Raw genomic sequence first — 16,706 nt, forward strand, 5'->3', positions numbered from 1 at the left:
AAACTTTCCACCATTATCTACCCAAATATTTCTCTGCTGTCCTTCTGTGCTCAAATTATATGTATGTCAAATCTTTTTTCTTCTCTTTTTTTCTCTATCTTTTTTTAGCCTCTCTTTTGAGTATTCTACAATTTTTGTGTATTTTGCTCTATATATTGTATTCTGAATATTTCATTTTGGTATATATTTAGCTCACCCATATCTCTTTAGCTATGTATAATCTGTTGTTACACCTGACAAAGACTCAACTTTGATATTTAACTTTTCAGTAATGTAAGTTATATTTGGTTCTGATCTACTATGTCAATTTTTTCTGGTTGAATGTTCTATATGGAAATATCCATGCTTTTGTTTATTTAAGAACTGTAAACATAGATAGGAACTTCAAAAACTTCATGGAAAATAAAATTAAATGTTCATTCTGATGCAAAAAATTTTGAAACCCCTGCAGTTTTTTCATTTCATGTATTTTTTGTTAACTCAAATACCCTTCATATGAATGAGGTACAATGTTTTTACACCAAAATGAGTTTATGTTTTAATTACATTTTCAAAGGAGATGAAATCAGCATAGGAAAGAGTGAACTGTACCCCCATGTTTATTGCAGACCAACTCACAACAGCTAAGATATGCAATCAACCCAGATATCCATCAACTGATGACTGGATGAAGAAATTATGATGTGTGTGTGTATATATATATATAAAATATTATATATGTATTAGAGAATACTACTCAGCTATAAAAAAGAATGAAATCTTGCCTTTTGTAACAAAAGGAATGCAATTGTAAACCATTATACTTAGTGCAATATGCCAATCCCAAAAAGACAAATACCATATGTTATCCCTGATATGTGGTACCAAAAATGTAATGCATAGGAGTGAAATTGAATTTGAGATTTGATGACTGTTTACAGCCCATGTCTCTACTGTTGAGGAACAGTGTTTTTTTTCCTTCCTACTATTTGTTGAACTCTTTACTTAGTCCAGGGTTAATCTTATGAGTACAAAGTAAACTGAAAGTAGATCACTGTAAAATTTAAGAGTGGGAATAAGAGAAGAAGGAAGAGGAAGTGTGGGACCATGGGTGGTAGGGAGGCTAGGGTGGGAAGTATCACCATGTTCCTAAACCTGTATATATGCAATACATAAAATTTGGTTACCTAAAATAAAAGTGATAATAAAAGTTATATTTTAACTTTTTTTAAGATTTTATTTATTTATTTGACAGGTAGAGTTACAGACAGTGTGAGGGAGAGACAGAGATAAAGGTCTTCCATCTGCTGGGTCACAAATAGCCACAATGGCCAGAGCTGTGCTGATCCAAAGCCAGGAGCCAGGAACTTCCTCCAGGTTTCCCACGTGTGTACAGAGGCCCAAGCACTTGGGCCATCCTCTACTGCCCTCCCAGGTCACAGCAGAGAGCTGGAGCAGAAGAGGAGCAGTCGGGACTCGAACCGGTGCCCACGTGGAATGACAGCGCCACAGGCGGAGGATTAACCTACTGTGCTACAGTGCTGGCCCCATAAAAGTTGTATTTTCAACTAACTTTTTTAAGTATCCTTTTTTTATAGTCTGTGGCTGATAAATACAAAATCTGAAGTGTTAAGGACCCATCTTGAGTATTTCATTTGAATGATGCACTGTTCCTGTGTGAGCCTGGTTTTCTTTGCAGACTAACAATTAACTATGCATAGCTTTTAATAAAAATGGTTAGAGGTTGAGAATGTAGGCAGCCTCACCAGAGGAGATTTTTGCTTGCTTCTGCAAGACACTGGGGCACATTAGCAATCTGGGATCCTATTAACCTGAATTGATGGCATGAGATTCCCTGAATCACTCATGAACTGAGTTGTGACTATATGGAAGGGATGGAACATTTTGGGGTCCAAGATTTTGAAAACTATCCACTTGATAAAGTTCCAGGCTTCGATTTCTGTCCTCTCACCCTGTGGCATTGCCAAAATCGTAACTCGGCTTCACAGTTGCTTCTTCCTGACTGCCCACAAACCACCTTGGGGCAAAAGCATCTTTCAGTACTAGGCTCAACCTCTCTGGGATATTGCTTGCTTCTGATGTTGAAAGGTAACTCCTTTGACATTAGCATTCTGATGATTTTTAAACCATTTCTCTACTGGGAGCCATCAGTAAGAATTACGTAGTCTACAACTATCAGAAACGGGGATTCTATTTTTTCCATTCAGTGTATACTCTATTCAAGCCAATGGGCTCATAGTCTCTTACCTGAAATGTGATCTGCATATTCCCAACTACTACTCTTCTTTTTCCATACCATATGATCAACTCCATTTTCTTTGCTTTTCCATTTAAAGCACTCAAGTACCTATCATTTGTCTATTGTGGCTTTCCCCATGCCTTAGGTCCAGTTCATTCTTACCTCCTTTATGTAGTATTCTCTTTCTACTTTTTTCCTTATTACAATGATTTATCCTGTAAATACTGTGAGGACTCTGCCTATCCTATTTCCTTAGTACATGTCACATACTGCCTTTTGTCTATGGCATTTCACTGACTCTCAGATGTCATTCTGATTTCAGAAAAGTTCTACATGAGAAAAATGTACTTAATATTAGAATTGATGAAATATGGTTTTATGTAAATTGTATCATTTCTTGTGTACCTGCCTAGGCTGTAAATTGCTCAAAAGCAGGGCATTTTTCTTAGACTTCCCTATAACCCATCGCAATATATTCACATGCTCAGTTCTAAATGCATATACTGCTGGTTGCTTAGTTCTTACTCTGTTTTGATTTTAGATTTTGGTTCTAGAATAATCTTTCCTATTTCTTTAGTGTTTTCCAACTCAGAAAGACCATGGAGAAGAAAAATAATCTCCCCTTAAAATGATGTAAAATAACAAAAAGAATGTTATAACTCACAGCATTTGTGTAGCCTTTTCTATTGTTTATAGAAGGTTAAGAGCAGTTTCATTCAGGGTAGACTATGAGGGAGATAGTCCAGTGAGACACAAGCTCAATGACTTTTTTCTTTTTTTTAATCATATAAACATTTTGTTGAAATATAGTATACTTACCAAGAAAGGCACCAAAGTGTACAGATGAATGAGTTTTTGTCTTCTGAGAACATTAATAATCAATAACCAAATTAAGAAAAAAGCATATTAGTACCCTAAGAGTCCTCATTATTCCTCCCTCTCCATTTCTTTTTTTTAAGATTTATTATTTTGTATGAAAGAATAACACACAGAGAGAAGGAGAGGCAGAGAGAGAGGTCTTCCATCCACTGGTTCACCCCTCCCCCCAATTGGCCGCAATGGCCGAAGCTGTGCTGATCTGAATCCAGGAGCCAGGAGCCTCCCCCCGGTCTCCCACGTGGGTGCAGGGCCCAAGGACCTGGGCCATCTTCTACTGCTTTCCCAGGCCACAGCAGAGAGCTGGATAGGAAGTGGAGCAGCTGCGGCTCGAACTGGCGCCCATATGGGATGCCGGCACTGCAGGCAGCGGCTTTACCTGTTATGCCACAGCGATGGCCCCTCCATTTCTTTTTTAAAAAAAGATTTATTTTGGGGCCAGCATTGATGTGTAGTGGTTAAAGCCACTACCTATGATGCTGGCATTCCATATGGGCGCTGCTTTGAGTTCTGGCTGCTTCACTACCTATCCTGCTCCCTGATGATGTGCCTGGGAAAGCAACAGAAAATGACCCAGGTGCTTGGGTTCCTGCACCTCCATGGGAGACCTAGAAGAAGCTCCTGGCTCCTGGCTTCAGTCTGATCCAGCCTCTGCTGTTGTGGACATTTGAGAAGTGAACCAGCAGATGGAAGACTTGTTTCTTTCTTTCCCTCTATCTCTGTGACTCTGACTTCCAAATAAAATAGAGAAAGACAGAGAGGGAGAGAAAGAGAGAGAGAGAGAGAGAGAGAGAGAGAGAGAGAATGAATCTTCCATCTGCTGATTCACTCCCCACAGATAAGTCCAACAGCTGGAGCTGAGCCAGGCCAAAGCCAGGAGCCAGGAGCTTCTTCCAGGTCTCCCATATGGTTGCAGGGGTTTAGACGCTTGGGTCATCTTCCGCTGCTTTCCCAGGCCAGTAGCAGGGAACTGGATTGGAAGTGGAGCAACCCGGGTTTGAATTGGTGCCCATATGGGATGCTGGCTTCATATGTGGCAGCTTAATAGGTTGTACCACCATGCTGCCCCACCCCCCTTTAAAAGAATATATTGTCATTTATGTGGTATAATTCACTGAAGTAATATTTATAACTATATACCAAATGATATGAAATCCACACAATTTTTATACTCCGTGAACTAACTTCTACAACTAAACCATTTTTAAATTAAAATTAATATTTTGAGATAATTGTCAATTCACGTGAAGTACAAAAGGATGCAGAGGGATGCCAAGACCCATTTTCCCTCAATGGAAATATCACAATGAGGATATTGACATTGATACATTAAAGATCCCGAATAATTTCTTCCCCACAAGGATACACCATGTTTCCCTTTTGTAACCACACTCACATTTCCACATAACCCTTTCCCTTAACTCCCAGAAATCACTTACATATTCTTCTTTTTGACATCCTTATTTCAATAGCATAAATGGTTTCCTACAGTATGTAACTTTTTTTGGGATTTTCATTTTTTATTCAGCATAATTATATGGAGTTTTATCCATGTTTTCACATGTATTAATAATTTCTTTTTATTTCCTAATAATGTATCATGCATATTCATCAGGGTTTTCCAGAGAAGCAGAAACAATAGGATACATATGTATATAAAAAGGGCATTTATTAGATTGTCTCACACAATTACAGAGGCTTAAAAGTTCTGCCGTGGCTGTCAGCGAGCTGAGAGCTAGAGAAGTCAGTAGCAGATAAGTTTGAGAAGCCAGAAGGCTCAGAACAAGAGACTGATGATGTAGCACCCAGTCCAAGGCAAAGACCTGACAGTCCCACTCTGTACATCAGGGCCACTAGTGCAAACCCAAACCACAGTGATGCAGAACCTAGAATCTGATTTCCAAGGGGTAGCAGCAGAAAATGCACCTTCTTGGGAAGGGAAAAAGAGAGAGAGAGAGAGAGAATTTCTTCTGTTCTTTTATTCCACCTGGGCCCCCAGCCTGTTCCATGGTGCTGCCTACTGCCTACATTCAGAGCGGATCTTCCCCACTCCGTTTGCTGACCAACATGCCAATCTTCTCTGGACAATTCCCCACAAACCAAACCCAGAAATATCTCCAAACACTTAGCTAGATATCCCCCAACCCAGTTAAGTTGACACCTCAAATGGGCCATCACAGCATGGTGTGGCTATACGGCAGTTTGTTTAAGCAGCCACCCATTGAAGGACTGGGACTATTAAGAGTGCTATGGGACAAATAAGAGTGCTATGAACATTCATACACAGGGTTTTCTAGAGGTAATTTTTCATTTCTCTGAGATAAATGTCCAAAAAGGCACTTGCTCAGTTGTATGATAATTGCTGCTTTTTAACAAATCATTGAATTGTTCTCCCAAGTGGCTGCACCATTTCACACTACAATCAAATGAGCCATTTTCTCTTAATCCTAACCAGTATCTGCTATTATTGCTTATTTTTAAAATTTTAGTCATTTTTTGGCCAGCACCGTGGCTTAACAGGCTAATCCTCCGCCTTGTGGCGCCGGCACACCGGGTTCTAGTCCCGGTTGGGGCGCCGGATTCTATCCCGGTTGCCCCTCTTCCAGGCCAGCTCTCTGCTATGGCCCGGGAAGGCAGTGGAGGATGGCCCAAGTGCTTGGGTCCTGCACCCACATGGGAGACCAGGAGAAGCACCTGGCTCCTGGCTTCGGATCAGCACGATGTGCCGGCCACAGCGGCCATTGGAGGGTGAACCAGCGGCAAAAAGGAAGACCTTTATCTCTGTCTCTCTCTCTCACTATCCACTCTGCATGTCAAAAAAAGATTTTTAGTCGTTTTCTTTAAATTTCTTTTTTTTTCATTTTATACCATAGGAACTATTTATTAGAATAAAATTTTATTGATGTATAAGATGCCAAAAGAAAATTGGCTAACAAGAAAGGGAATAACCTTATATATGGTTAAGATGTCAAATGAACGATTTTAACTCATAATCATTTTTTTACAGGGAATACATAAATTGGGCTTTTATTTTTAGTTCCTCCTCTTCCCTTCAGAGTTAAATGATGGAAAATGACTCTCAGTTCCCAAACTACTCTTTTTTTTCCAGGTTTTCTTTTTTTTAACTTTTATTTAATGAATATAAATTTCCAATGTACAGCTTATGGATTACAATGGCTTCCCCCCCCCCCCCGCCGATAACTTCCCTCCCACTCGCAATCCTCCCATCTCCCGCTCCCTCTCCCATTCCATTGACATCAAGGTTCATTTTCAATTCTCTTCATATACAGAAGATCAATTTAGTATAAAGATTTCAACAGTTTGCACCCACATAGAAACACAAAGTGAAACATACTGTTTGAATACTAGTTATAGCATTAAATCACAATGTACAGCACATTAAGGACAGAGATCCCACATGAGGAGCAAGTGCACAGTGACTCCTGTTGCTGACCCAACAAATTGACACTCTAGTTTTATGGCACCAGTAACCACCCTAGGCTCCCATCGTGAGTTGCCAAGGCTATGGAAACCTTCCAAGTTTGCTGACTCTGATCATATTTAGACAAGGTCATAGTCAAAGTGGAAGTTCTCTCCTCCCTTCAGAGAAAGGCACCTCCCTCTTTTTTTTTTTAAGGGAAAGGGTTTATTGGGGAACACCCAACACACCGGAGTGAAGGGGCAGCGAAGGGAAAGAGAAAGAGACTGTAAGAGAGAAACAGAGAGGAGAGGAGCTAAGAGAGAGGAGAGAGCAGAGAGGAGAGACAAGAGAGATGAGAGAAGCCAAGAGAGGCCAAGAGAGCGCACGAGAGAAGAGCCAAGAGAGAAGAACCAAGAGCAGGAGGGAAGAGCTGAGAGAGCACGTGTTTGGGAACAGGCCCTTTTAAAACTTTGCCTGAGGGCAGGCAGGGAAGCAGGAGCAGTGAATCACATTAGGATGGGGGTGGAGCCTGGCTCAGGTAGCTGGGCTATGTGGCCACCTGGCTGAAACTGCCCCAGTTTCCTAACATTCCCCCCTTTTATTTTTTATAAAGCAGGAGTTGTATGGGATTACATTATCCCAAAAGTCCAGGAGGGGTAGAGGGACGATGATCTGTCTTTAGAGCTACTTCCTGCTGACATGGGGTGATGAGGTACTCTTCGCTGGCATGGGGCGATGTCTCAGGCCGCTGTCTCCTGGGTGGGGAGCCAAGTATATCCTTGTAGCAGCATTTGGTTGGCCGCCTGGTTGTTGAAGGCCTGTGTTTGTTCCATTATAACCTGCTGTAAACACTCAGACACTATAGTATAAAAGACAGGGTGAGAATAGTAACCAATGCTCCTAAGAGTGGCATTAACCAGGTAATGAGAGTATTTCATAGAGGAGAGGAAATGGGGGGGGTCTCTGGACCCTTGTGGGGACATTTTGATGGATGTGGCTTAAAGCTGATTCCAGCCAAGACTGGGAGAAAAGTCACTCATCTTTTGTAGCTAGAGGGGTTTGTCTGTAGAGAAATTCTGAACAACTATACAGCATTAAGTGGGGAAGAGGACCATCAGTATACACAGGTTGGGAGTAGAGCCATTGGTGGTAGAGTAGAGGTTATGATTACAAAGGAATGAGGCCCAAGTGCGCTAGACAGGGTCTAGAACAAAGGACAGAGTCATTATTAGAGGAGCTAAGAAAGGTGCTGTCTAAGCTACAATTAAGTGTTCTGATTGAGAGGCAAATAGAACCTGACAGAGGGGGCTTGATAATAATCTGAGGGGCTTTAGGCCTTGTAAGTTCAGAGGCCTAGACCAATCTATCTCTTCACATGGGGTACATCCTAAGGGAGGTGTGAACCTCCTGGGGGAAGGCACCCTGTTGACTTTCATTACTTGGCTGGCCTGGGAGGAGAGCTGGCCAGGTAAAGGCAGGTGGCATCTCTAACAAGAAATTTACAGTTCTGCCTGCAATGTTGCTGACCCTACTTGGACGTCCCCTCAGCTGCAGTGGTCACTTTCGAAGCTGGGCTGAGTGAAGGGCTTTTCAGCTTAGAGCCAATAAGATCTGTGGCTCTGACCTGGGCATCCTTCGACTCCAGGGCAGGTCCATTTCCAGTGATCCAACTCTTGGCAGAGCTGCCAGGGCTCTTCACAAGCTGACTTCTGCTGAAGCCCAGGCTTACCACATTGAAAGCCACTGCAGTGGACTGGCCTGTTGGGTCTCCTTGAGGGCAGATCACTGTACAGATCAGCCATTAATAGGCCTGCCACCCATTGCTTCTGATGCCTAGCTTTCTATTCCTCCTGGTTTTTGTTAAAGCAGACCAGAGGATGCAAGTCAAGGGAGCGCCCATGTCCCATCTCTAATCTTCGGTGGTCTAAACTACAAGTCTATAATCACAGGCATGTTCTGTAGTAGTTTTTCTAAGGTAGACAATGCCCATGAGGAAAATTATATTCTCACTTAAAAACTTTCTTTCCCTTTGGTCTGAAAGGGTGGTTTTTCTACTTACTGTTTACTTCGCTGATGGCAATGTAAATCTAGCTATGAAATTATAATTTAAGCTCTTATTTTGGCTATGCTATTACAGAAAAATACTAGCCATCTCTTTTATAAGTTCTAAAGATTAAATTGTGCATCCTACAGATTCCTTCATAATAGAATTAGTTTCCTACCTTGAAGAGAATAGTGAAATGAAAGAACAAGTTGGGCTTAGAATAGAGAAATGAGGGAGCAAGTCCTAGATCGCTTGCTGACAATAGCAATATCACATGAATACTTAGCAAACAGTTTCAACCATTAGATAAGAACTTAAGAAAACATTTACCAGAAGGTCCAATGCCTTCTATAAATTTTAAGAATCATGTATTTGGAAACACCTCTTAAATATCTAACATGGTGTAGTTTGTTTAACCAGTAAACTTAAGCACAACCATATAAAATGTTTTTAGTTTCTTTCTACCAACAAGTTTAAAACATATGATACACAGATTCAGGTCCCACAAATTAAAATGTATCTTTGATTAATTTTAGCAGCTTAAATTTATGGGCAATCTTATCTATAAGCCAATTAAAATAAAACTCTTCATAAAATTTCCCCATGTGGACATACAATATGTACACACATATCACATAACATAATAGACCAATATATCAATTTTAATAATAGCTTTTAAAATCTTTAACTCTTTTTGTAAATTGCCAATTGATTTGAATTGCTTTTTGTTTTTAGTATCCTCAGTTCACCATACTTTCTCTCAGTGGGTACTGTTAATACATTATTGGCTTCATCTGTTTACAGAGCCATCCCAAAGTACTGAATACAATAGAAGTGGCTGGAAAAAGTCCATAAGTACCTATAAGAGGACAGCTAAACACAGAAAGATAGGTTAATAAAAGTGGAGTTACTGTAGCCTCAGGAAAAGACTTGGAAAAAAACTGCAGAGGAAACTCTTCCGGATCTAGTGGATGTGACACAGAGGACCTACGGGGAGAGCAAGGTCGCCCACTGCGTGGAAGCCATGCCGTGGGAGTGGAGCCGTGGGAGCCCAGTCGCAGAACCCCAGCTGCAGAATCTACACGCCAGCGCTTAAAGGGGAAGTGAGACAAAAACCTCTCGGTAACCCGAGACATTTGCGGGGAAAGGCAGAACGAGGCCTGAGGCCCCACTGGGGAAAGTGCACGAGGCTGACTGGAGGAGAGAAAAAAACGAATAAATAAGGGGAACCAGCACGGACACTAGCCTCTCCCTTCACTCACCTTACAAAGCCCAGCAGGTTAGATCTAATGAAAGTGGGTGGAGCTAACGAACTGAGACTGTGAAAATCTGAGGGGGGGCCAGAGAACCAACAATGCTTTAGTTTTATGAACAGCATATCATATATAACTGTGGATGACAAAAGACTTTAAGTTACAATGTTTAAAATTATAAACTCATCAACCAACAAGAGGCACTTGCTTACTTCACAGTATTTTTGAAAAGCACCTGTAGGATTTTACAAGTATTTAACCCTTTTGGCCTCTGGGACTTTCTCATTAAGATAACTATCATGTCTAGTAACACAAGATCATTAGACTTTTTAATTCTAAAACATTTGTATTAATAGCATTTTCCATTATAGAAACTTAAAATTTAGTACCATGTCACAGCTTGACAGTACTTCTAATATAATCCAAATAGCCTGATTAGTTGGTGTCTCTATAAGATGAGAGACATAGGTCCTTCGATTTTTTCAGTTGGGCCCAAACTGGAAAAACCAAAGTCCAAGATTTACTGGAAATTTTAGAGTCCAGATTGTTTGAAACTTTGATTTTTTGAATGCCTGTCAAGAATTCCAAGAAGGCTCAAAATCCAAAATATCATAACCTCTACTCTACCACCAATGGCTCTACTCCCAACCTGTGTGTACTGATGGTCCTCTTCCCCACGTAATGCTGTATAATTGTTCAAACCTGGTAAATGCCACTCTTAGGATCATTGGTTACTATCCTAATCCTGTCTTTTATGATCTTGTCTAAATATGATCAGAGTCAGCAAACTTGGAAGGCTTCCATAGCCTTGGCAACTCATGATGAGAGCCTAGGGTGGTTACTGGTGCCATAAACTAGAGTGTCAATTTGTTGGGTCAACAACAGGAGTCACTGTGCACTTGCTCCTCATGTGGGATCTCTGTCCTTAATGTGCTGTACATTGTGATTTAATGCTATAACTAGTATTCAAACAGTATGTTTCACTTTGTGTTTCTATGTGGGTACAAACTGTTGAAATCTTTATACTAAATTGATCTTCTGTATATAAAGAGAATTGAAAATGAATCTTGATGCAAATGGAAGGGGAGAGGGAGTGGGAGATGGGAGGGTTGTGCGTGGGAGGGAAGTTATGGGAGGGGGAAGCCATTATAATCCATAAGCTGTACATTGAAAATTTATATTCATTAAATAAAAGTTAAAAAAAAAGATTCCTTAAAATCATGACATAATATAAACCAAATTTGATCATCGTTACAAGGTGATTATTCACATCTTTGGAAATAAGCACATATTTAAATAATTTGATTACTGAGTGAATCCCTCACTTGATTCACCTTTCTCCAAACTGTTTCCTCTCTTCTAGTTACCTTGCCTTTCCATATCCGCTATTTTGAACGTTTGTGTCACCCCAAAATTCATATGTTGAAACCTAAACCCTAAGGTGATGGTAATAAGAGATGGGGACTTTGCGGGGGCAGGGGTGGTTAGGTCATGAGGCTTCCCTGCCCTCATGAACGTGATTAGTGGCCTTATAAAAGAAGCCTTCGGGAGCTTGTTTGCCAGCTTCCACCGTGTGAGGGCATAGAAAGAAGCAGAAAGTGAGTCCTCCCCAGATGTTGCATCTGCTCTTGACTAGATCTTGGACTTATCAACCCTCAAAACTGTGATTAATAAAAGGTCCTGTTATTTGTAATTTACCCAGTCTAGGGTATTTACTTCCAGCAGCCTTCATGGACTAAAATCCTCTAGATTTAGAATAATATTGTGTATATTTACCAAAATCTTGCTGAGATTTCACAGGAATTTGTTAGGAACTTCTCCTGTTCATCAATTTGGAAAAAATGGATCTTAACTGAGTCTTCCAATCCAATCCAGCATTTATCTACATTTATTTAGATCTTTTTTATTTATTTCATTAATTTTCAGTACTGTGTAAGTTTCTTATGTTGATACTTAAGTAATTTATTTTTCAATGATGTAAATTATACTATATTTTAAAATTTCATCAGCCATATGTTTTCACTATTAACATAGAGAAACATGATAAATTATTGCATGTTTAGCTTACATATTTCGACTATTCTGAATTCATTTATTATTTCTAGGATATTTTTGTAGGACACTTGAGATTTTCTGCAAATACAATCAATCAATAGATCTGCAGATAGAAACAGCTTTATTTCTTTCATTACATTCTCTATTATTTTCATTTCATTTTCTTTCCCTGTTACAAATGGCTAGCATGGCTAGTACTATACCGAATAAGAGTGGTAAGAGTTGACATCCTTGTTTAGTTCCCATCTTCAAAGGAAAGCATTCAGTCTTTCGTCATTAAGTATAATTCTTCACCAAATGGAGGAAATTTCTTTCTATCTCTATGTTTCCTAGAATTACAATTTTATAAGAGCTTAAATTATAATCTCGGTCAGCGCTGCGGCTCAATAGGCTAATCCTCCACCTTGCGGCGCCGGCACACCGGGTTCTAGTCCTGGTCGGGGCACCGGATTCTGTCCCGGTTGCCCCTCTTCCAGGCCAGCTCTCTGCTGTGGCCAGGGAGTGCAGTGGAGGATGGCCCAAGTACTTGCGCCCTGCACCTATTGGAAGACCAGGATAAGCACCTGGCTCCTGCCATCGGATCAGCGCGGTGCACTGGTCGCAGTGCGCCGGCCACGGCGGCCATTGGAGGGTGAACCAACGGCAAAAGGAAAACCTTTCTCTCTGTCTCTCTCTCTCACTATCCACTCTGCCTGTCAAAAAAAATTTTTAAAAAATTATAATCTCATAGCTAGATGTACTTTGCCATCAGTGAAGTAAAAAGTAAGTAGAAAAAAACCTCCCTTTCAGACCAAAGGGAAAGAAAGTTTTAAAGTGAGAACATAATTTTCCTCATGGGCATTGTCTACCTTAGAAAAACTACTCCAGAACATGCCTGTGACTATAGACTTGTAGTTTAGGCCACCGAAGATTAGAGATGGGACATGGGCACTCCCTTGACTTGCATCCTCTGGTCTGCTTTAACAAAAACCAGGAGGAAAAGAAAGCTAGGCATCAGAAGCAATGGCTGGCAGGCCTATTAATGGCTGATCTGTACAGTGATCTGCCCTCAAGGAGACCCAACAGGCCAGTCCACTGCAGTGGCTTTCAAAATAGTAAGCCTGGGCTTCAGCAGAAGTCAGCTTGTGAAGAGCCCTGGCAGCTCTGCCAAGAGTTGGATCACTGGAAATGGACCTGCCCTGGAGTCGAAGGATGCCCAGGTCAGAGCCACAGATCTTATTGGCTCTAAGCTGAAAAGCCCTTCACTCAGCCCAGCTTCCAAAGTGACCGCTGCAGCTGAGGGGACGACCAAGTAGGGTCAGCAACATTGCAGGCAGAACTGTAAATTTCTTGTTAGAGATGCCCCCTGCCTTTACCTGGCCAGCTCTCCTCCCAGACCAGCTAAGTAATGAAAGTCAACAGGGTGCCTTCCCCCAGGAGGTTCACACCTCCCTTAGGATATACCCCATGTGAAGAGATGATAGGTCTGGGCCTCTTAACTTACAAGGCCTAAAGCCCCTCAGATTATTATCAAGCCCCCTCTGTCAGGTTCTATTTGCCTCTCAATCAGAACACTTAATTGTAGCTTAGACAGCACCTTTCTTAGCTCCTCTAATAATGACTCTGTCCTTTGTTCTAGACCCTGTCTAGCGCACTTGGGCCTCATTCCTTTGCAATCATAACCTCTACTCTACCTCCAATGGCTCTACTCCCAACCTATGTGTACTGATGGTCCTCTTCCCCACTTAATGATGTATAATTTTTCAGACCTGGTTAATGCCACTCTTAGGATCATTGGTTACTATCTTCATCCTGTCTTTCATGACCTTGTCTAAATATGATCAGAGTCGGCAAACTTGGAAGGCTTCCATAGCCTTGTCAACTCATGATGAGAGCCTAGGGTGGTTACTGGTGCCATAAACTAGAGTGTCAATTTGTTGGGTCAACAACAGGAGCCACTGTGCACTTGCTCCTCATGTGGGATCTCTGTCCTTAATGTGCTGTACATTGTGATTTAATGCTATAACTAGTACTCAAACAGTATGTTTCACTTTGTGTTTCTGTGTGGGTGCAAACTGTTGAAATCTTTACTTAATATATACTAAATTGATCTTCTGTATATAAAGAGAATTGAAAATGAATCTTGATGTGAATGGAAGGGGAGAGGGAGTGGGAGATGGGAGGGTTGCGGGTGGGAGCGAAGTTATGGGAGGGGGAAGCCATTGTAATCCATAAGCTGTACATTGGAAATTTATATTCATTAAATAAAAGTTAAAAAAAAGAATTACAATTTTAATCATGAATGGGTATGGAATTTTTTCAATGTTTTTCTGCATTGATCAATAAGATCGTATGAATGTTTTAGCCTAGTAATGTGGATTTTACTGATTGATTCTCAAATACTTGAATAATTGCATCCCTGGAGTAAACTCCACGTTATCCTGCTGGATAATCCTTTCAATTAGTTCTGACTTTTATCACAAGTTTTTGTTAAGTTTTCTTTTCAGTTCAATAGAGAAAAGATGTGTTCAATGAATGGTTTATATTAATAAGGGACATTGATCTGTAATTTTTTGATTGACTTTGTGTCACTTTGATAAAAAGCAATATTAGCTTCATAACATTACTTTCCTCTTTCCCTTCTATTTTTCTGGAAGAAATTATATGGAGCTGGTAAAAATTCTTCTTTAAAAGTTTAATACAATTTGTCTGTGAATTCACGTGATCCTTAAATCATGTGAATCCTTTGGAATTACTATGTTAATTTCAGCATTAGGTTTTCCATTTATACAAAAAGGCTATTGAGTTACTGATAGCTATGGCATTAAATCTGTAGATTGCTTTAGGTAGTATTGCCATCTTAAGAACACTAAATCTTCTAATCCATTAGTATTGGATGCCTTTCTATTCATTTAAGTCTTCTTGAATTTCCTCAATATTTTGTAATTTTCAGTGTGTACATCTCATACCTCCATGATTAAATTTAGTTGTGTGTATTTTACGCTTTTAGATGTTATTGTAAATGGAATTGGTTCATTAAATTCATTTTCATTTTGTTTATTTCTAGTATATAGAAATACAACAAAGTTTTGTATGTTGCTCTTGTACCCTATAACTGGTGAATTCCCTTTGGTTCCTTTTATGTTTGCTATTTATTTGCTGGCATCTTCTTTCTATTTGTGATTTATTTCATGCAAAATCACTATTGCTTTTGATGCATTTTTTATGATGGTCTTTTTAAAGTCTTTGTCAGACTTTTCTAATGTCTCTCTTCTCTGTGTTGACAACTATTCATTTTCTTTTTTCATACAATTTAGATATCTTCCTGACTCTTTTTGTGAGAGATTTTTCTATTCAGATCTAGGTTGCGGTTATTATGCTGTGAGGATCTGGTTCCTATTTAAACCTTCTATTTAACTGGGCTCCTCTAAGACTGCACCAGCAGAGGGAGGGGGAGTAATACCTCATTACATGAGTGCTGCCTTAGCAGATGGTGGTCCCATTACTGCAGGGTGATAGTGACAGTCTTGACACACTGCAGGCCTCATCTGACAATAGCCCAGTGGAAGGAGGAGTGATGCCTTGTTACTGACAGATGGGAGTAAGGTTCAGGTTCCCCATGTGGTCACCACTGACACTGAGGTGCCAAGGGTCAGCAAAGAGAACTTTTTACTGTCCAGCATTGATGAAGCCTGATTTCTACTCTTGGTCTTCTCTTATACCACCATAGCAGGATGTTTGTGGCACCTTATTACAGCCTGATTAGTGTGGCCTTCGCTGGTGTGTGTGTGTGTGGGGGGGGGTGTGGGACCACAGTGTTTTCTATGGTGTCTGGCAAGAATATAGTATTCATTTTCTAAAGGTTTTCTGTCCTGCTCAGTTGCTTCTTTCCTGGTCATTTGGCTTAAAAAACAGGATTTTGTTGGGTTTTCTTTGGGCATGTTGGCATGTGTGGCTTGCAGGCTCCTTCACACTTAATCTGAGCTATGTGTAGCAAAAAGAGAACCTAGGGAACTCATCACTGTGTTGCTGTTCAGATACTGAAGGTTCTATTTAGTCTGCCTACTCCTCTCTTCCCTTCAGAGTCTTTTTATGTTTTTATATATTATGTCCATATATAGAGTTTATATTAGTGGAAGGAATAGAGAAATGCATGTCTACTAGATCTTGTAGAAATGGAAGTCTCTAAAGTGATTTTAGAATAAGACTGTACAGACTATTATTTGTTAATAACTTTTCACTTTATTCTCATCACAAAATCATAGTTGAAAGGCAAATGATATTCCCATAATAGAGATTAGGAAACTGAGGTATGGAGGTATTAGGATACTTTCCACAGTCATGTAATAGTTTCTAAGTGACTATGATGACGGAGCACAGTTTTTCTGACCAGTAATCTAGGGAATTTCTACTACACCATTCTTCCTAATCCAAATACACAACCAATCTTTTAAGTGCAAGGAAAAGACTGTATTTTTTTTTTTGACAGGCAGAGTGGATAGTGAGAGAGAGAGACAGAGAGAAAGGTCTTCCTTTTTACGGTTGGTTCACCCTCCAATGGCCGCTGCAGCCAGCACATCTCGCTGATCCGAAGCCAGGAGCCAGGTGCTTCTCCTGGTCTCCCATGCGGGTGCAGGGCCCAAGCACTTGGGCCATCCTCCACTGCACTCCCTGGCCACAGCAGAGAGCTGGCCTGGAAGAGGGGCAACCGGGACAGAATCTGGTGCCCCGACCGGGACTAGAACCCGGTGTGCCGGCGCCGCAAGGCGGAGGATTAGCCTGTTGAGCCACGGCGCCAGCCAGTCGGTAGGTATTTGAAAAGCAGAATGACACAGAGAA

This window comes from Lepus europaeus, chromosome X (assembly GCF_033115175.1).
Source record: "Lepus europaeus isolate LE1 chromosome X, mLepTim1.pri, whole genome shotgun sequence".
Classification (NCBI taxonomy): domain Eukaryota; kingdom Metazoa; phylum Chordata; class Mammalia; order Lagomorpha; family Leporidae; genus Lepus; species Lepus europaeus.